This window comes from Cupressus sempervirens, chromosome 2 (assembly GCF_028749045.1).
Source record: "Cupressus sempervirens isolate cs-2001-9-10 chromosome 2, ASM2874904v1, whole genome shotgun sequence".
Lineage (NCBI taxonomy): Eukaryota > Viridiplantae > Streptophyta > Pinopsida > Cupressales > Cupressaceae > Cupressus > Cupressus sempervirens.
The window spans coordinates 243,775,588-243,799,064 of NC_143119.1; positions in this window are offsets into that span (position 1 = coordinate 243,775,588).

Genomic DNA, 23,477 nt, shown 5'->3' on the forward strand with positions numbered 1-23,477 from the left:
CATTACCCTAGTGATTGAGTAGCTCCTAAAGGTGGGCCACCTCTAAAGCCACGTTGTTTTCTTTTATTTTAATCTACATCATTACATTATTACAAATGCATGCTTTAGTGTACATAACGACATTTATGTTGAGAAAATTGTGAGTGAAAATAATAGCATTCTGATCTTTCCATAAATTAAACAAAATCTCCATCCTAAAGGCATGCCAGATCTAGGTAAAATTCTTAGGAAACCTAGAGGAGATAACCATATACCAAGAAAATGGTTCTGGCAAAAAAAAATCATGAATCCAGTGCCAATATTGCTAAGCGCATCAAAAAACCAAAAAAAATGCAAAAAAGTCTCTGGCTGCCCATAGAAAGAACACTAGGGATTGGAAACCCCAATATTCTTAAGCCAATGCCCAAGGGGAGGACCTTGAAGAATCAAAGACCAAGCAAAGTGGGCAATCTTGGGCTCCATAATGGTATTCCAAATAGTGTCAAAATGCTTTTGCAAATGTCAGTGTTGGTTAAGGGTATCCACCATCAGTAGATGGGGAGAAAGCCATTGATACCCCAATTTGGGCTTATAGCTAGTGGAGGGAGTGGTAGGATACCACTTTCAATTAGTCCACCGAGGATGAACAGACGAAATATCCACCTTATGAAGTAAATAATATGGAATTGCAGCAACCAACAGATCAAAACTTTCTCGATCTAAACAGGCAAGATAGAACTAGACTTGCATATATTTTAAAGATCTGGGGCTCATAGTGACCATGGAAAAGAGGTCCTTAGGGGTCTTGATACCACATTTAAAAAAATGCAGAGCACAAGCACCTTGAGTCTTGGCTAGAGGGACACCCTAGATGGAAAACAGAGGAGACCACCAAATGTTCTATTGATTCAAAGAGAGTTCATCCCAAAACTCATCACCAAACTAACTAAGCCAAGGCTTGAAGGCTTCTCAAACTTTCCAGATTCTCTTGATAACGAAAGAGCCCTATTTGTACACAAGTTCCCACATGATAAGAAGGGTTTGAAATCCAATCCCCTTCCATGAAGACCTGTTAATAGGAAACCCTAAAGTAATGCAATACCGAACTAGAATTTTTCAAGCTTCATCTCTAGTAATGGAATGAATGATCCATTTGACACAAAGAGAAAGCCCTTGCTTCTAAGTGGAAAGAATGCCAAAACCTCCTAACTCTATTGGGAGACAACAATAATCCCAAGTCACTCTATGGAAGCCATGATGATCAAAGCTAGAAGCCTAAAGAAACTCATGAAGTAATCACTCTAATTTCAAATAAGACGCTTTGGATGGAGCCCAAAAAGAAGAATAATTCACATTTGTAGCTACCAAGACCTTTGAGAAGATTTTGAATTTCCCCATAAGAGAATGGGGTTTAGTAAGCCAATAGTCAAGCTTCTTTTTAATCTTGATAAGCACAACATTCCACAAATCAACTAGCAAAGCTTGAAAGGAAAAAGAAATGCCTAGAAAGAAAAATATCTTCCCATGAGTGACTCATTTCTATTGGAACTAGTCAAGCCATGGTGGAGCTAGAAGAAAAAGATTACCAAAAATAGAGCATTTTGAGTCATTGAATAGTAGAGCCAAAGGCTTGACAAAAGGTATCCAGACATTGCAAAGCATTAGTGATGTTTTCCTCATCCTCCAAAAGAGTGAGAAAGGAATCATCAACAAAGTGTCCATTGACCAACTGGGAGGAGCAATCTAGCAAGGAAATGCCATGAACCAAACCAAAAGAAATAGAGTGGGCTAGCAAGTATCTGAAACCTTTAGTAACAAGAACATATAAAGTCAAAGCCAGAGGGAAACCCTATCAGATGGAACGAAAGAGCTCAAAGGCTTCACATTATGAGCTATTGATAGTAATAAAAGCATTACCATCTCCAATAATCATTTCCATAGACTAAAGGAAATTGGTGCCAAAAACAAGAGCTTGAAGCATAGCTAAGATGAAAGGCCATTCAATCCGATCATAAGCTTTAGCAAAGTCAATTTTCAAAAATACTAACAGCTAATTGGATTTTTGAGCCCACTCCATGCCTTCCCAACTAGCAATAATGTTGTCAAGAATGTACCTAGACTTAATAAAGCCAGTTTTCTTTTTTTGGACAATTAAAGGTAGGAGATGGAAGATTTTGAGAGAAACTTCCTTGGTAATAATCTTACAAGACACATTAAGCAAGGTAATGGGTTGCCAATTATAGATATCTTTAGGATCTCCAACTTTAGGTATGAATTTGATGTTTCCTTTGTTAATAATATCTCCTAGACTCTTAGAATGATAGGCTTCAAGGTAAACTTTATGCAAGTCTAGACTGACGGGCTCCCAAAGGTGATTCTAAAATTCATAAGGGAACCCATCACACCCAGGGGATCTATCATCAGCCATAGAAAAAACTACCTACTTGAGGTCTCAGATGGTTATAAGCCATCACACCCAGGGGATTTTTCATCAACCATAGAAAAAACTACCTCCTTGAGGTTTCAGATGGTCAGAAGATACTCATAGAAGGCTTGTTGCTTGATTGCTAGGTGGTTTAGAGCAACAGTAATACACTTTCTAAGGGCTTCCTCTTGAGAAACCAAATTTCCCTATGAAGCAAACACATTTTCATTATGGTGAACAAAAGCTTGTAGGATGTCAAGAAGAATGGAAACAACAGAAATTCCTTGTTTAATCTTTTAATCCCAGAATTGGTATGATAGGCTCTAAAAGCCTAGAAAAGCTCTTTAGAAGCCTTATCACCAACCTCCAACCAATGAAGGCAAGCTTTGATTTAGGCCCCATGAGCAGCATAGTTTTTTGCAACTTGCTTGTCATGACAAAGCTTGGCAAGCTGAATTTGCAAATCAACATCAAAAGCATTAATGGTGAGAGCTTCAAAAGCTTTTTTAAGAGCCGCAATAGTGGATTTATAAGATTCTCATCTAAAAACTGCCAATTACCTCACTTAGATGTGCAAAAATCTAGTAGTTTTGGTGATGGAATCATTCCACCACTAGATCCAACCTATCTGAGAATGTGGACGTGGCTCCAAATTCTAGACACGTCGAATATGAGAAATAATGGAAGCATGTGTAAGCATTGACATATTAAGGAAAAATTGAGTCTCGATAATACACTGGATAGTTGTATGCCAAGAGATGGAAAAATAAATGGGATAGCAGTCTAATAATGTCACATCTAGCAAGGGAATGATAGGTAGATCTCAAGCCTTAGAAAAAGAGAAAAAAGATTGTGCAGTAATCATAGCATGATCAGGACATTTTAAAATGTAGTTAGAGCCAACTCAAAAGTTAGACCAAGTGTGCTAGACCCCACTATGCTGGCAGTAGTTAGTATTGGGATCATAAAGGCCCAATTTATTATGCATGTAGTACCAAACTTCCCTTTCCCTGGTTGCTCAATAAAAGGGTAAAATGTCATCTTTTTCAGAGGCCAACTCAACAATATTGAAGTCACCACACATATCCCAAGTAGCTAGAGGCAAGTTATCTGCCATCCAGCCCCAGAATTGAGATCTTTCCACTGCATCATTAGAAGCATAAACATTAAGTACTCCAAAGGAATGATTGTTGATAGAAAGAACAAGCCAAATAATTTTATGTGTGGGGTCAGAACCATGCAAAATATTAGAAGACTGGAGATGAGGTGATAGAAGAGTAACTACGCCACCTCTACCATTTCCATGCTAAGAAGAAAACATAATGCCATCTAGCCAAATGACATGACATGTAGAGGAAAGCATGAAACTAGAAATTTTAACCTCTTGCATATAGAGAAAATCTAAATTACCAAGTCTATGATGGGTATCCCTAACATAGTACTTCCTGGAGAGGTCTGTAAGACCTCACACATTCCATGATTAAAAAAATTCATGAAAACTCTTCCATATCTTCTTCATCCTTGAGAGAGGAGTAGCTATTTTGTAAGAAAGTGGAAGTGTGGTTGAAGCCAGTAGGAAAATCCTTTGGAATGATAGCCCATCTTTTCTTTGGTATCTCAACATAGCGTTTGGGAGGACTATGAGAATACTACACATTTTAGGTCACAATGGAAGAGGTTGCAACAAGAATGTGCATCACCATAGAAGTGGTATCCCTTGCAGCCTTGATCCCCTATGAACTTATAAGGTTTGAAACCTAGGAAACACCAAGGTTTAAATCCAAAAAATTGGCTTCAGCCCTACAATAGCTGGGATTTGCACTCATGTTGAAATAGGAGAAACTGAAATAACAATCACATATGACTATTTCAGAGCCAAGGGAGTTTTACCCTTGTGCCCAATTGTAGTCCATTCATCTTTTTTTTCCCTTCTACAGATTTAACCAAAGCCTCCTTAGGTAGGGATTTAACCCTAGGCATAGCCAAAGGTTAATCCCTAATCTTGTGTTCCATTGATTAACACCTATAATAGGTGTTGTGTGGGTTCAAATAGAGCACCTTCTAAGAAAAGGTTTGAGAAGCAATATGAATTTCCATAGAATCTTTGTGATCCTTGGAGAGATCAACCTTGACACACACACATTTTTGAGAATGGGCATTGAAAAACTTTTCATGTTCCTTAGTAATAACTTTGTCAAGAGTATTGGCAATAGAGTTGATAAAAGTCCAACACGACAAGGGTAAATCTGAGGACTTAACCCACATAGGAACCCTAAGCTTTCTATGATCAAATATGGTGAAGCCTCTCAACCATCTTTGAAAAACAAGTAGGGATAAACATACAAACCAAGGGCCATTATTACACACCACATCTACTTAAGATGGTTGGCCAAAAAAAATAAAAAAAACCTTTCATAAGGTTTTACATAGCATCAATGTGGACTCCATGAGGAGTCCAGTTATTGTTAACCCATTCTTGGAGAATAGCTTCAGGAGGAGTTCTACCCACAAAATACCCTATCAAGGTATGTTTTTCTAACCAGTTACAAGCAACATCAAATTCTTGCAAAGCAAGGATAATATTAGGATTACCTCATGAAAAACCTTCGAGATGAATTTGTGAGGATGTTTGTTCAATGGAGGCACCCATGGCTTTCAAAAGTAGCAGCATGAACACTAGTATCAACAACTAGGTCACTATTGGTTAGGGAAATTATAAGCAAGCCTAAAAACTCCTACACTAAATGTAGTTTGATATGTGGAAAACACATAGGGAAAGCTTAGACAGATAGTCATACACAAAAAAACTCAAAGAATGCATGAGACCATCCACAACCCAATTTTGATGAGCTACTCTATGCAAAGATTGAAAAATACAATTAGAAGCAATGAATGAAAAAATGATTTTCTCCAAGAAGATATTTTAGCAAAATTCTAATTTTTCCAAAGCACAATACGAGAAGTGAAAAACTCACCATTTCAACCTTATAAGCACTTTTACAAGAATTGATTATAAAATGGATTGTTTAAATAATTAAATAATTAAACTAGCCATTTCCAAAATAAATAAATTGATCTATATATTTGAGATCCAACTACACCAAATTAATAGGTAATTAAAAAAATTAAACAAAAATCAAATCCAATTTTATTCTCCAGAAAATCAAGTCTAGTTTTAAACAAATATCATGTTGAAACCTCCATCTAGTGTAGAGATTCTCATTTTGTGATTGGAATGAAAATCCAAATTAAACATCAAAATTTTGTACCTATTGGATAAAAAATAGTAATGAAATTTAATCCATGAAACTAAATATTTCTTTGATCTTAGTCAAATAGAAATCTAATTTTTATTATAAGGTGAATGTGTGATGCTTCATTTTAGTTCTTGTTAATGTATTCATTTTTCCCAATTTTTCATTTTCACTTCCCTCAATTTATGCATGCATCTTTTGGGCATGCTTCCCCTTCCACTTTCAATGTTACTCAATATCTAACATGTACACTATAAATGTGTCACACTCTAAACCCTTCTATCTAAGTTATTCCATGAGATTGGAATGCTTGAATGACAGCTTAGAGATCCCTATCCATGGAGTGCAAGGGTATGTTTAGAGAAATGCAAATAGCTCTCAGATGAGTCTTTGAGACACAACTCATGCTAGTAAACCATGAAATGGGAGGTTCTATGAGACAAGAGCAAGAATGTCAATGTCCAAGAGAACTCTCAAAATGCAATGCAAGTATGAACTAAGCTTGCATGCAATAAAAAATACAACTATATTAAACAAGATGAGAGTGTTACAATCTAAACTAGTTAAGCTATGTGATTTAATCTAATATAATATGCACTAAGCTATCGTACAAAAATGAATCTACACTAGTATACCATGGATGAGAGAATTTAGATAATAAGTAGAAGTTTTCCACAAGATCTCAAGAATTTGATCGATAAACCTATAGCATAACATTACTCAAGAGTGTGGATCCTTTGAGAAGGGGAGAGCTCTTTCTTTTAAAGATGTATGAACGATGGAGATTAAGAGGCAAAAGAGGCATAATCAAGGGAGGAGAATGCATCTTGAGTGATCCATGTGTATAATAATCTCACCTAATCAAGATCAACAGTTGACTTTAAGAGGCAAAAGATGTGTCGAGCAGAATAACGATTCCAACCATCTTGGAAAGTGTGCACCTCATGCGAGACAAAAAGCTTTTTCTTTTAATTTGTAAAATAGAAAAAAGACTTTATGTGTACATTGAGTGGGTTAGAAGAATGTGATCTTTTATTTAATTAAAAGGGGACATGTTCTTTTAATCAAATAACAAACTTAGGATAGTATATTCAAACTATAGGTTATAATCAAATTAATTGATTTTTAGCAATTTGGTCTAGGCAAATGATTGATTAATTTAGCCAAAGTACTATGAACGAGGCTAACAGTCTAGATGACTATTTTTAATTGATTACATTTTCCCCTCTTTTACTAATGTGTGATTGATTTAGAAATGCATTATGTCAAAGAATATAGAAGCCATGTAGGCAGCAATAGATAAAGATATTTGATTTCAAAGAATGAAATATAGAAAGATATAAAAGGTCTTGAACGTACAGCTCGATAGTGATAGTATTGAACACTAGGAAAGAGAAGATATCAGAACTCAAGAAGAGTGCTAACACCATGCAAAGTAGATAGATTGGGAGAAAATATGTGCTCCTAAGAAATAGATAGTTGTAGCAAATGATGATAGAATATTTCTTCCCCTAGGAATTGAAATCGAAATGAGGTAAAGGGAATGCAAAAATGAACCAGATATGAGAAAATCAAGAAATAGAAAGGTCCATGATGACCAATATGAGATTAGAACCAAAGAGTGACCGTAAAGTAGTGATAGAATTCTCTTTGACTAGTGTTGACCATGAAGGATAAGTATGCAAATTAGGTCAAATCAAGTAGGAAGATGATTTAGAAGTGAAATTTGTGAATTGAAGTAGATATAAAGTGTAGGAATGGTGAAGACAGAGAAATAAAGATGGCCCAATGAAGATTCGAAGATTAGACCTCAAAAGGATACCTAACTACATAGAAGAAGGTAGAATTTTAAAATGTGATTTTGACTATCAAGATGAACTCGGATTTTGATTTCAATCCCAAAAATGGATCCAAGATGTCAAAATTATTTAATAGGTCAAAAGGATATATAGATGTGATGATAGGATAGCAAAGAGATGACGTGAAAGATCAGAAAGATGAAAATACATGATCAAGAAGAAAGTGAAGAATAAATGAAAGAAAATAGCTTATTTGTTCATGAAAGATGAAGAGAGAGCTCTCCCCATATGTAGAAATGCAAGACTAAGCTAAAATGAGCCTATGATGCAAACTAATATGCAAATTGGTTTACTTGCAAAGGATGCAAAACATTTAGACTCTAATTTCATTGTTGAGCATTTATTAGGGACATTGTAAGATCATACAATCATCACTAGTATAACTATGAGGATATGAATATTATTTATATTGGATAGGTATGTGTGAATCCAATCTAAGCATCAAAGACATGTAATTCAAGATGGATATACAATTAGATTCTCTGGTTTCAATATAGCAAGATTACACCTATATCAAGGCATAAGCACCCCAAGTGCGATCTTTCAAAAATAGACAAGGATGATACATTGTAGGTCCAAAGTGTCAAGTAGGACAAGCATGAATTCTCTAAACACCTTAGACTAACAAAGTATACCCACAAGCATAAATCAAGTAAAACATGTCCCATGTCCCCAGTCTTTTTATTCAATGACATCCTTGAAAGACTATTGGGGAGGGAAGGCTCAGCAAAGAAATTGCCATAGACAATACACAAAGAAGATAAAGTTCATCATATCTCAACAAGTTTAATTTGTAATTATGTGTGTGTAAGTTATTTGGCCATTTCTTCAAGACTTGAATCTCATAGTGAGAAATATTGTATTATCCTAGACTATGGGTAGAGTGTCCAAAAAGTGTTGAGAAACACTCAATGTCAAGGGGAAAGTGTTGAGAAACATTATTTTGCATGAGTTGCCAAAGAATCCTGAATGCACAAGGAGACCCTAATAAGCTAAGCAATTGTGCCCCTGAGACGATGAAAAAAGAGAATTTCATGATAAGAATTGTGTTGGTGAGTGAATGAATGAGACTGATAGACATAGGTGTGAGGGTATCAAGTACCATTTGTTTCCAAGTTTTCACCACTTGGCAGATTTTTTTAGGACTTTATTTCAATTTTTTTGGATTTTTTTCAAATTTTTAATTTGCTTGGTGATACATAAAGTTGCTATTGCTTGGTTTTCACTAAGATGATCATTTTTTCAAGACATTTTATATTTTTTAGAATTTTTTTAGCATCATATGTGATTTTTTTGGGATTTTTTAGAATTATTTAGAGATAACTAGCTCTCAATCAAGGTCACATCATTTTGTTCCAGTGTCTACAAAAGTGTAGAATATGGAGCAGCAAGTTGGTGGACAAGCAAAGATGGATAAGAAAGGAGTACGAGAGTGATACTCAAGGAATGGCTCCTCAAGAATACCCAAGCTAGGGAAATATAGAAATATGAAGTATGTTTTGGACAAGTTATGAAAGCAATGAGAAAGATAGCATATAGATAAGTAGTGGAAGCCAATAAGAAAGATAGCATGAAAGTGTGTAGTCTAAAAGAGTAGGCATTTCAAGAGACCTATGAGAACCATGTTTCTCTTTATGTGATCATGACCAAGGGTTCAAATGTATAGGATAGCAATAGGATAGAGAAATAAGAATGAAGTTGGATATGAAGACTATGAGTGAATGAGAAAGCACAATAGGGAAGCTGGTGGATAAGATAGCCAATACACAAGGATAACTCAGTATTATCAAGATCCAAGAGGTAGAGGGAATATAAGGATTATGGAAGAATTACTCATGACAGCTATTTACCAAGTTTTCATCATGGTACTTATCCAAAGTGCCACAAGAAGTGGTTTCACCAAGGCACATTTTCATTTTTTTTTGTATTTTTAAATTTTTTGAATTTTTAGAAAGAGCTCAAGCTTTCTCAATTTGGATAGTGCTCCTATAGGAAAGATAAGTCATGATAAGACAAGACCATAGAAAAGTATTCTCAAAGATGCTAATATGGTTATGGAAGAAACATGGTAGTAGGATAAGTATATAGAGGATAAGAGTTCATGTCTTGGAAAGATAGAAAGAGTATGGGTAGAACATATGTGTAAGATTTAGAGGATTTCACGAGGGTAGATGAAATATTGAGAAAGATCAACATCGACACACACCTTGAAGGGTGTTGGAATGATGGAGGAATCAAGGAGGAAATAGCTTAAGGTTTAGATGTATAAGATAGTAGAGAAATTTTGGAAAGAGATGGAGTAGAAGGATTTGGAAGCTTCTTAGGATGATTTTTGGAAGAAGATGGAGTGGAAGTATTTAGAAGCTTGAATGTCAACTTAGATTTATGTTCAATATTCAAGTCTTTCAAGAGAAACTTGGGAATCCATATAACTTTAGATTTCTATTTTTCTTTGGATGATTTAGAGCACATTTCTTTAATGTTGGATTTAGTAACTCATATTTTCTTTGACTTAGATCTTTGGCTAGTACACCTTTTTGGTCTCTTGCAAGTTTTTTCTTTCTTAGAATTCACATGCCTATTAGATGGGACATAGAAATCTTCATTTTTCTATGGATTCTTATGTTTATTATTGCTTCCAAAAGACATTGGACTTGTGGATGAATAAGGCTTATATGACTAGTTTAGATGGATATATGGGTGAAAATTCATTAAGGATGATTTTCTTTACTAATCTTGAGGCATGATAGGGTAAGCAGGTGATGGGATAGAAATGGATAATGTAGGAGATGAAGGAGCATAAGGTCCCAATATATATGGAAGGTTTGAAGGCTTTAGCTTTGATGGATAAGGACCAAAGATAGATGTGGCATACGTAAAAGGATAGTGAGTAGGGATATCAACATCATTAGAGTGAGCAATATGACCATGGCCATCAATAGACTTATGAGTAGCTTTGATAGGAGCAACATTTTTAGGAGCATTTGAAGCTTGAGCATAGTTTTGAAGGGGTCATGGAGAAGTAGAATAAGAAGGGAGACTTTGATCTTGAAAAATTTCTTTAGAAAGCATAAACATAGAAGTTTTCTCATAATTTTCAATAAGGTCAAGGGAGATAATGGAAGTGGTATCTTCATCATACTCAGGAGGTGGATAAGATATAGGATATGGAAGAGTGACATCTTAAAGGAGATGAAAGGGTGTTTGATCTTGATCTCTCTTCGTATTTATATCTTTATATTTTTTAGAGTCCTCTTGACATGGAGTCACTTCTAAGAACAAGGGAGAATAAAGAGGAAATGGAGCACAGCTCAGAGTAGACATAGTAGTGCATGAAGGTCAAGGATCTTTAGCTTGAGTAACATTGAAAACTTTTGCAGCCAAGTGAAGGTTAGCTTGAGTTTGTTCTAGAGGTAGCCCTTGAGGGTATGCATAGTCCATATGGAAAGCATTAGGTTCTTTTTTTTATGGAGGCGTATTGGAAAGATTTGAATTTTTGAGAGGTTGATGAGGGTTGTAAGAAGTAGAGGTGTCAAGGAGACCATCACTAGACATAAGTTCATCAACATGATTTTTCTCAAGAGAAGTATCCTCATCACATGAGTCATTAGGGGTATCAACAATCCCATCATCAATATGATCTTGGATTTTATGTTTCACCTCAATAAAATCTGAAGTACTATGCCCATTATGTTGATGATAAGCACAACAGATATCCAATAATGGGTTTCCATATGAGTTAGACTTGGGCAACGTGATGAACTTAGTGCCAAGAAGTGTTTGCAAAATGTCATCATAAGAATATTCAAAGGGAGTTAAAGTTCTCTCAAAGGTATTTCAAGGATCTTGTTGTTGTTTCTCAAGTGAATAGCAAGCATCCATGTCTTCATCATATTAGTCAACTATGGGCTTTTTGTGAAAGTTTGGCATATGATTCAAGGAGCTATCATTTCTCTTTCTCTCTAAAGAGGTCTTTGGATCTAGAAGATGAAGACAATTGATGTCTTGGAGTGGAATACGTAGACCTATAATAAGAGGATGACCTTAAAGAAGTGGACTCACATGCATGTAAAGGCCTTAAGGAAGATTCATGTAATGATGCAATCTTCTCCACTATCATTTTTAAAAAAAATTAGAGTGCATTTCCCTTACACTCTTAGTGAGATGAAGATAAGTAGGATCATTGGTCTCTTTTAGCTCTTTGTATTGAGCATATAGATTTTGAAACCCTTGAGTAGCATAGAACTCATGATCATCTAGACTTACTTGATATTTGGTAGCATAGGGTTTTAATTCCATAGTAGTAAATATAAAATAAAGCATGAATGAGACTAGAGGAAGCTAATAAGTGACACAAGATAACTTGATGTCTAAACTAGAGACATAAAGTGTTCACTTGTCAAATATATAGGTAGCAATGAATGAGTGACTTATCAAGAAAAATGTCCAAGAAGATTACAATACTAGGGACTCAAGTCAAGAGCTAAGAAATAAGCCAAATTGCCAAATAGATAGAGGAAGAGGGGTTAAAAGTGAACAACTTTCCCAACCCAAGAGTGTAGTCAATAAATCAAGTAACCATTTCAGTAAAAAGATAACTAGCAAGCAAACATAAACCATGAAGATAGAAAGACCAAGATCACTAAGACCAAAGATTTACTTTAAGCATGTTCAAGCACTAGAGACATACAAAATCAAAGTAAAATGATGAAACTCTCGTAGTAAGAAACACAATAAAAATATTTTGACTTGATGTTTTAACTTGGCTAACAAAGTTGATAGCATAGCAAATTCAATTTTCAAAAGAAAGATGTGACACATGGGGTAATCTAAAAAAATATCAAGCAAGAGACAAAGAAACCTTGCATGATACAAGAATATATGAGTCTCAAAAAAAAGCCCTAGAACTATCATCATGTGTATGTTCAAAATATTTCCACTACGCTAACACATTCGAGAACACATCAAGCAATATATATATAAAGGAAATAGTTCAATACTCAATACCTTGGCCCACAACTTGATGCTCCCTTTCCTCACACAAAGTGGTTTCCCACAATAGATATTGACTTTTTCGTAGATGGGTTACCCACATCTAAATGAGCACATGTGGTGAGTCAAATCTTGGGGTAATCTAGGTAGTCTACTAGGATCGATCCTTGCACCAAGATATTGAGTAGAGAAAATAGGGTAGCCTCTAATCTTAAGGTATCTAATAAGGGCTTTCATTCATAGCACTCCTCTTTCTCTTGATATAGGACTCCTTACCTTGCGAAAAGTAATGGACATTGTAGCCACAAGAGTACCTTAAGCATTCGTATCTAGTGATTTCCTCATGGTCCCAATGCTACAAGTAATCTTACTAGATGAAGACAAGAACTATGTCCACCAAGGTTTTGTGTCTTTGATATCCTTGAGTTTATAGTGGGTTGGAAGAGCCAAGTTTTCTTATCCCCACTTGGGTCATTCCTCTTGATCTCTCAAGATGAGACCCACTAAAGGATTCAAGACTAAACGAAATGGATCCACTTTGGAGGTCAAGATTTTTGATTCACCAAAAGGGTGAAGAAAATACTCTCCTGTACCAATTGCTTCCCTAAATACACCAAGAAATGTTCATGTACCCCTTACTCCACCCTAGCTTATCAAATGGGTCAAGATTTATGATTCACCTAAAAGGTGAAGAAAATACTTACCTACCAAGTGACAAGCTTTAGTAAAGCAAGTAATTGTGTGCCTATAAAAAGATGAGATCTAACTTAAAATAGACAGTCACAATAGACACATGAAATCATAAAATCATGAAATAAAAAAAGTTTTTTTTTTTTTTTTAAAGCTAGGGTAGCCCTACAAATAAGTGTTAGTATCCTCTTAGCATAGGTCTTTGGTATGCATTATTTTTTACCAATGAAATGAGAAACTCCCTACAAAACAACCAAGGTTAGGGAATAATAACCAAATAAGACTTGCAAAAAAAAGTGTTTAGTTGCCTAAAAAATATCCAAGTTATCTTCTAACCAAGTGTATGCAAATAAAGTGCAAGTTAATCACAAAATGATCTCTTTTTACTTTTTTCTTTTGACCTAGTCAAAAAGATTGCGCTTGTTTGCTATGATTTTGACTACAAAATTAGAAATGAAAAGAAGAGACCCCTACTAAAAACTAGAGAGCTTTCCAAAAATGAAAGAAATTTTGAAATGTCTCTTCATTTGTGCCCTATATCAAATTACATTATTGATCCCTAATATGACCTTTTAAATCAAAACACAAAGAACTGACCCCCTATATAATTTAAAGACCTTTCCAAAAATGTAGAGTTTTCCAAAAAATATGTTAATTTGCAACCAGAAATTTGTTTTCTAAAAAAAAATTATAATGGACACAAATCAACTCAAAACAATTTTTGAATTGGATTGAAACATTTAGGATGCATCTTCAAGTTGACACATTTTAGATCCTAACACAAAGCAGTTTGGAAGATATGATCAAATCTTTAAAACCTAGGGTTGTGGCCTTCAAACCAATCTACACAAGGGTTAGCCTTAAAACCAAATTGAGAAACCTGAAAAACCACTTGATTAGACCCAAGAAGTTGCTGGAAAAAATTTGAAATGATAATGTAACCAAAATGCAAGAAAGAAAATAAAGACAAAACTTGGTTCTAGCCCCAAGATTGGTGCCAAAAATGTACACTATAAATATATTACACTGTAAACCCTTCTATCCAAGTGATTCCATGAGATTGGAATGTTTGAATGTCAGTTTAGAGATCCATATCCATGGAGTGCAAGGGTATGTTTTGAGCAATGCAAATAGCTCTCAATTGAGTCTTTGAAACATAACCCTTTCTAGTAAACCATGCAATGGGAAGTTTTACAAGATAAGAGAAAGAATGTCAATGTCCAAAGGAACTCTCAAAATGCAATGCAAGTATGACTAAGCTAGCATGCAATGCAAAGTGCAACTATATTAAACAAGACGAGAGTGTTACAATCCAAACTAGTTAAGCTATGTGATTTAAGCTACTATAAGATGCATTAAGCTATCATGCAAAAAATCAATCTACATTAGGATGCCATGGATGAGAGAATTTAGATAAGAGGTAGAAGTTCTCCACAAGCTATCAAGAATTTGATCGATAAACTTGCAACATAACAATACTCAAGAGTGTGGATCCTTTGACAAGGGTGTAACTCTTTCTTTTAAAGATGTATAGACGATGGAGATTAAGAGGCAAAAGAAGCATAATCAAGGGAGGAAAATACATCTTGAGTGATCCATGTGCACAAGAATCTCACCTAATCAAGATCAATAGTTGACTTTAAGAGGCAAAAGATGTGTGGAGGAGAATAAAGATTCCACCCACCTTGGAAAGTGTACAGCTCACGTGAGACAAAGTCTTTTCTTTTAATTTCTAAAATAGGAAAATGACTTTATGTGTGTACATTGAGTGGGTTAGAAGAATGTAGTCTTTTATTAAATTAAAAGGGGATATGTTATTTTAATCAAATAAGGAACTTAGGATAGTATAGTCAAATTATAGGTTATAATCAAATTAATTGATTTTTAGCAATTTGGTCTAGGCAAATGATTAATTAATTTAGCCAAAATACTAAGAAGGGGGCTAATAGTCTAGATGACTATTTTTAGGTGATTACACAACACACCAATTATAAGTCATTAATTCAATATGAAATAGAGGAGGAATGAATGAACGTCAATATCATAAATATTTAAACTCTACCTTCCACATGGCATTTTCTAACCACAATGTTACTAATTACTTTGAAGTCTATGCCACAATTACAAGTTTTTTTTTTTTTTTATGGGGGCCTATTATTTCTGGAATTGTTTTATTATATTTTGAATTTTTTTATTTTATGATTTTTTTTTGTTTTTAACTGCTTACATTTCTTCTTTATTGATGGAGAATATTTTTATCATATTCTCGTACTTGTATTGGGATTTGTTTGGTCATTGTATAGAAAGCTTCTTGGCATAACAAATGAATATATTTTCATATCATTTAACTACTTTTAAATTAGAAGTGATTATTTTAAGGAAATATTTCTTTTAATTAGAATTTTTCTATTAGTCAATTTAACTTATTTAAGATTGCGTGCAATTTCTTAAAATCATTTTCAAATATAGTCAATAATGCCAATATAATTTGAGTTATATATTATAAATATTTATTGAAAAGGTTGTCTTTATTAATGATAATTATTTTCCATATAAATAAAATAACTTAATAATATAACAAGTACAACTTAGTGGTTAATATTTGCCAAAAAAAATATTATAATTATTGTGTTCGATCTAATTAGTACTTGTATTAGTTATAATATTCAATGTACTATAATATAATTTAATATAAATAAATCAATTAAATAAATTTTGAAAAAAAATATAATTACTTAATTGATTTATTTCTTAATTCGATTGTGTTAATATTTTTACCATCAATATTTTGAATCACACTACGTTCGGGGTGAAAGAGAGGAAGAGATGCAAATCAATGTTTGAAATCACTTTGTTTTGCATCTCTTGCTCTCTTTCATCCTAATGATGGACCAAGTAGTGTAATTTGAAACATTGATGGTAAAAATACTAATACAATCAAAAAATCTAGAAAAAAAATCAATGTAATACAATGGATTATGCAAATTCAATCTCTTTAATAATCATTTAATATTAACTTGTGTATAAATAATAAATTTTAAATTTTAAATTGGTTTTTCTATTAATATTATAAACTTTTATAGATTTAAAAGGACATTTTAAATTATAATAATGATATGTGGAAAGTCACATCAATGTGAGGTCATTGATGTCAAATAGTAAGGTGGTGGATCCATACACATAGCATTTTCAAATACATTTATCTATACTCGAACCCAAGACACCACAAATAAAAGGCTCACAATTTATCATTGTATTGTACACTTGCCTTGTATATCTCAAATTTATTAGCAAATGAGTGTAAAGATAAATAATTTTCATCATTTTGTTATTTAAAAATTTGATATGTCACTTCATGAAATAGTTAAAAACCTTTAAAAAATAAAAATACTAAATTTTAATTGGTTGAAATGAATTTTGTTAATAACTAGTTAACAAAACACATTGCAATAATATATTCATATCAACAAATACTAATAAGAGTTGCCAACATTTGGAAAAATAACTTCTATAATAGGGGGGAAGGGGGAGGTGTGCTCCATAATATTGATAATAAATTGAAGAGAAAATGTTTTAAAAGACAAGTTCTAGCTTTTATATAGTTCTATATGATTTTTGAGCAAGCTTTTGATGTTGTAAATAAACAATACTCCTTCAATAACTATGTTACTATGAAATCTATATATAGGAATGTCTTATCCATTAAACCAGGCCAAAAAAATATGTACAATCAAGTTTACCTTGGCATTGGAAAATCAATAATTAAGTTTTCCTTTTCTAACTTCCTATGTTTGTATTATTAACATCAAATATTGTGAAAGTCATATATGTTAATGAGAAAAATATTATAACTGTTAGAATGTTTAGAATAATTGGAGGGGAGTGAATTAGTTATCCAAGGTCCAAATGTACCAATAAATCTTTTCAACCATTCATACATGTGCATTCAATCACTTGGTCTCTATAGTACTTAAACTTTGCAGATTACTATCCTAGAATAATCAGACTTATATAATATAAACATTAATCAATACAACATCATGTAAAATCATTCACACAAGTACAACACTAGGATTTAATGTGGAAACCCAATTTGGGAACAACTATGGTATCATGCTACCAAATTTTCACTCTTTTGAAGTGAGCTCTATGAGGAGTCAACCCTGTTTATAGAATACACTATTAAATGTGACCCGTTTAAAGGATTTCATTTACCCTATTAGGGGTAAGCCTTGTTAGAGGAATTTAGAACATTCCATCAAAATGTCACCTGATTAAAGGATTTACAAATGACTATTAGGTCAACCTTCTCAAAAGGATTTTATAATTGATATAATGGTTAGAAAGAAACAATAGGTTTTCATCTGTTAAGAACAACTCAATTTGCAAATACAAATCTTATTTTGGCTCATATGTTGATCAACTGAATGGAATTCTTCATCTCCTCCATCTTTGATTTTCTTTTTCACCCTTCAAGCATTCACACCTCACTTCAACTCTTCACTTTCAGCCTTCTTTCTTAGGTTTGCCAATCATAGAATCAAGACCATGTTCCTCACATCCAACCTCTTTTAGGTTAGGCCTTGTATCTCCTTAAATAGGTAGTTTAGATCATTTTCCACTAAATCATAAATGTAGATCTTAGGGTTTTAGGTCAGATTCATTGAATCTTTCTATCTTTTCATTTTCTAATCTCCTCTAGAAATTATTCAATACTACAATTGAAAAAAAAAATTATTGTCATTGATGTCAAATCTATTGGCGAGAGAGTTTTCTATCTAATCTAAATGTCATATCTATTTAAATGATGAACAGAATTTGAGAAGTTGTCCATAGCAAAAGCATCTAGAGGAAAGGTTGAGCTATAAAGATGAAACTACAAATAGACATTTAATTAGTTAGACTTTGACAAGATAAAGTGATTGTTTAAATCATGTTGCAAGTGAAGGTGAAAAATATGTTCAAGTCTTAGAAGTGTGAAAAAAGATAGATCAAATGTGTAGGCTTGACCAACTAAAAAAGTAAAAGACTAAGGAATTTTGATAGACATGTCGAGTGATGCTAGTGTCAACTAGGCCAAAGTAAGTGTCAAAAAAATTTAGTGTTGACCGAGCATCAGAACTAGCTATGTGACAGTGTTGATGCCAAGCAAGAAATTTTATAGCAACTAAGTAAATTTGTGATGACTAAGTGTCAAAACTTAGTGTTGGTCGAGGAACAACATTTTAACTATTTGCCAGCAATTGTAATTTCTAGCTAAAGAAGGTTATTTCTTGGGATATAGAAAACATGTTGAAGATAAGGATCAATGAGTTGGACCATTTAATTCTAGGAGAGGATTAAGTAATTGACTTAAGAGATGAATTCAAGGAGAAGTTTCTAGAAAAAAAGAGATAAATATAATGATGATAAGATACATTGTATCTGATGGATAGAATCATGAACCCTAATATCAAAAATATTGATAAAGTGGCAAAAGGTCAAAACTACCTATTTAAAGAGATACAAAGGAGAAATTTCATAAGTGAAGAGAGAGTAGAGAATAAAGAGGTTGTGTGCATCTGAAGAAGTTCCAAAAAGTTGGAGTTGTTACTAATATTGTTGACTAGCAAATCTAAGTAGAAGGCTTAATTGAGTTGAGAAGAAGTGAAGGGTGATTGTTTGAAGGGTTACCAAGAAAACCTGAGATTCAGATGACACTTGAGGTGATGCAAGAGAATCCTAGGTGTAAGAGCAATCTTGTATCATCCTAAAATATTTTTCTTTTTTAGTCTTTTCTATTTTAATAAGGACTAGTAGACAGGGAGTTTACTATTTTTGGAAACTTGCTATTTTTAGTCAGTTTGTCATATGAGCTTGGAATGTTCTCATTTTCTACAAGATTATTCATTTTATAATTATACACCTACCATAAAAATCTCATTGCTCCAGCCTAAGTATCAAAGAAGTTATTGTGAATTTTTGGTAGAAAATTTAGGAAAAAAATCTTTAGGCTCACCATTGGAGGCCTTAGAGTGCCCAAATGAGGTCTAAAAACTCGATAGAAGGGCACTTGTGTTATTTAGGGGCTATAGATCAAGACCTAGCATTTCCCAAAAGTAGTTATAATAGCCAATTGGAGCAATGGTTTGAGAGTTATGGCCTTCCAAAGTTGGGCTACCCAAACTTTCTAAAATAAATATCAAAGATGTATTTGGCCAACTGTATATGTATTGTTAGGGTCTATCAACCCTAGGTATTAAGTTTCAATGTCTAGAACATTCCTGTATAGCATAAAATTTCTTATTTAAGAAAGGCTCAAACACTGTCTATAATAGCTCTGAGTGGTAGTTCGTAGCTTAGTCTTACAGATTACTGTAATGAAGGTGCCCATGTGGGTTAGCATATTGTACTTGTGAATTCTGTAATTCTACATTTGCGGCAATAATAAGAAGTCAATATTTTGTTCTCACATTTTTTGTTGTTTCTTTTTTTTTGTTATGGGTTTATGGTATTAAGGGGGAGCACCCTTCATCAAGTGCTATCAAAGCTAGAGTTCTTGAGTGTGTGGACATATCACCAACTGTGAGGCAGTTCATACTAGGAATGTGATTTGGGCTGAATGTGTAGACAAATCATCGATTGTGAGGTATTTTGCACTAGGGTTTTAGTGAAATCGTGAAAATGTCTCCACGAAGAGAGTGTGATGGAAGAGTTGTAGGTGTTACAAATAAGGATTTAGAGCCCTCCAAAGACAAATGCAAGTATTGGAAGAATAAATGTGTAGAGAAATAAATCTTCCCATAAGAGATGAAAGCAAGGATGAGGACAAAGTAGAAGAAAATGTTGAAGCAAGGGAAGTTCTAAACCTAGAGGAAGAGAGGCTTTTTAAGGCCATCTCCAATATTGGAAAAAGAGCTAAGTTTGAAGTTCCCACATTTTTGGAAAATCTTAAGCAAAAAGAGCTGATCGATTGGATCAATGAGCTAGAGGAGTAATTTGAGTATGAAGATATTGAGGATCTTGATAGGGTCAAGTTTTCGAAGGCAAGACTGAAAGGACATGCAAAAATCTAGTGGTAGAAGGTTCAGTAGGAGTGAAATAGAAAGGGAAAGGACAAAATCACCAAATGGGGTCAAATGATTGCTAGACTGAAGCAACAATCCATTCTCATAGATTATGAGCTTGATATGTTGAAGAAAATGCAAGGGTTGAAGTAATCAAGAAAATCTATTCAAGAGTATACCAAATATTTCTATCGAGTTCTCATTAGAACTGGCCATGTAGAAGTTGATAAGGAGAAAGTGGCTTGTTATCTTAATGGGTTAAGGCCAAATATTTAGGATGAGCTAAGTTTGGTTCAAATGAATAGTATTGAGGAGGCATACCATTTTCCCTAAGAGTTCAAGAGAAACTGAGCAAGAAGTTTGACAATAAGAATAGAAAATAGGTCGCAATGGAAGATCTGGTGAATGATCTTATGGTGGTTGTAATGATGATCTAAAGAAAAAGGATGAGGCTATAAGTAGTAGTCATATCCAAAGGGGAAACAATTCAAATCATTTCCATGATTAGAACAATAGAGATCAGAGAGAAAGAGGTAGAGGACAAGGATCTAGAAGAGGAGGCTACTATGGGAAATGTTTTCACTATAGAGAAGAAGGGCATAAAGCACTTGAATGTTCCCAATGACAAGGAAGGATAGATCATAGAATAAAAGGCCAAGCTAGAGTTGCACATATTGATAAAGATGTCAGATCATCACATTCTGAAGATATTGAAAGAGGACTAGTCCTAATTAATAGAAAATTCATGTTGAGTGGTGAGAATGAACCTAATTAAAGAAGGAGTTCATTTTGCACAAGGTACAAATGTAAAGATAAATGTGATCATTGATGGTAGAAGTACTAACAATCTTGTGTCAGAAATGATGACCACAAAGTTGAAGCTGAAGAGATAGAAACACTCATGTCTATACCATATTGCTTGGGTGCAAGATGACCACAAGGTCATGGTCAATGACTAGTGCTCAGTGAAGTTCAAGATGAGAAGCTACTAGGATGAGGTACTATTTGATATCATACCTATGGACACATGTCATATTTTATTGTGTAGGCTATGGCAGTTTGACAGGCATGTTGTACACGATGAGTGAGCAAATACCTACACTCTGATCAAGGATGGAGTTAAGCATAAGTTGAAGTTATTGAAGGAGAAAGAAGAAAAGTTATGTAGTGCTACCAGAATATGTTTCTTTGATGGAAAAGAGTTTCTCAAAGGTATGAAGTGTGAGCATATGTATTTTTCTATAATTTCAAAAGATCGTAAAGAAAAATTAGAGGAGGTAGCTACAGAAGTTGTATATATGCTGGAAAAAAAATTTGATATTATATCAGATAATTTACTTGATGGATTTTCCCCAATGAGGAAGATCAATCACCAAATGGATTTGGTTCCAAGAGAAAAATTTTCAAATAAGACATTGCACATAATTACATCAGTAGAAAGTGAAGAGTTGAACAAAAATTCATGAGTTGGTAGAAAGGGTTGATTTGAGAGAGTTTGAGTCCAATGTACTAGTGTATTAGCACCAAAGAAGAATGGATAATGGAGGATGTGCATAGATTCTCACACTATCAAGAAGATCACAATCAAGAATAGATTTCCATTACCAAGGATGGATGATATTATGGACTGTTTGAGTGGGGTTGAGTATTTCACAAAGATAGATATGAAAAGTGGGTACCATTAGATTCGTATCAGAGAAGGTGATGAGTAGAAGACTTCTTTCAAGACAAGGGATGGACTTTATGAGTGATTAGTCATGTCTTTTGGGATAATGAATATACTGAGCACTTTCATGAGGCTCATAAATGAGGTATTGAAGGAGTTTCTAGGTAAGTTTTTCATTTTTTACCTAGATGATATTTTGATCTTTAGTAAGACATTGAAAGTGAATTTTCTTCATAATTGCAAAGTGTTTGATAAGTTGAGGAAAGAAAATTTACTAATAAACTTGAATAAGTGCAGTTTTGCAAAGGAGGAGTTGGTGTACCTAGGATTTGTAGTCTCAGTAGAAGGTCTAAAAATGGACCCAGAGAAAGTGAAAGCTATCCTTGAATGGCCTACTCCAAAGAGTGCGATAGAGGTAATATCTTTTCATAGACTAGCTAGTTTTTATAGAAAGTTCATAAGAGGTTTTAGCAATTTTTGTGGACCCTTAATTGAAACAATGAGAGAGGATAGGAAAGAATTTAAGTGGATTATAGGAGTGGATAATGGTTTTAATCTATTAAAATATAAAGTTATTGAGCTGTCTATTTTAGCACTTCCTAATTTTAACAAGGTGCTTCAAGTAGACTATGATGCTAGTGGTACTATAATAGGAGTTGTTTTGAGCCAAGAAGGTAGACCCATTGCATATTTTAGTGAGAAGTTGAATGATGAAAAAATAATTATCATCTTTATGATTAGGAATTTTATGTTATAGTTCAAGCATTGAAGAAGTGGAGACACTAGCTTCTTCCTAAGGAGTTTGTTTTTTGTATTGATCATCAAGCTTTGCAATATTTGAATAGTCAAGGAAAATTAAACCAAAGGAATTTGAAGTTGATTGAGTTATTGCAAAGTCATACATTTGTTTTGAAACATAGGAGTGGGAAGTCTAACAAAATTGTAGATGCTCTTAGTAGAAGACAACTTTTGCTAACAGAAAAGTAGATAGAGGTGGCTGAGTTCAGGGAACTCAGTACTTTGTAACCAAATGATCCTAATTTTGGTGAAGCATAGAAGGCTTGTACAAAACCTATTACACTTGACATGAAAAAGTGATTGGATTTCATAATCCAAGATTGTATGTTGTTCAAAGGAAGCCAGTTGTGCATTCCTAGAAGTTCAATGAGAGAGAATCTCATCAGGGAGAAGCATAATGGATGATTAGTTGGACATTTTGGCAAAGATAATACCATTTCTTTGTTTTCTAAGAATTATTACTTGCCACAATTATAGCAAGATGTGAAGAATTTTGTGTAGAATTGTAGAGTATGTTAGATGGCGAAAGGAGTGAAGTAGAATACAGGGTTGTATCAACCATTACCTATACTAGAGAAGTTGTGGGAGGATGTCAACATGGATTTTGTTCTTGGATTACCGAGAACACAGTGAGGGCATGAATTTATTTTTGTGGTGGTTGACAATTTTTCAAAGATGGAAAAAATGTATTCCTTGCAAGAAGACTAGTGATAGTGTTCATGAAGCAAAGTTTTTTTTTAGAGAAGTGGTGAGACTACATGGTCTGCC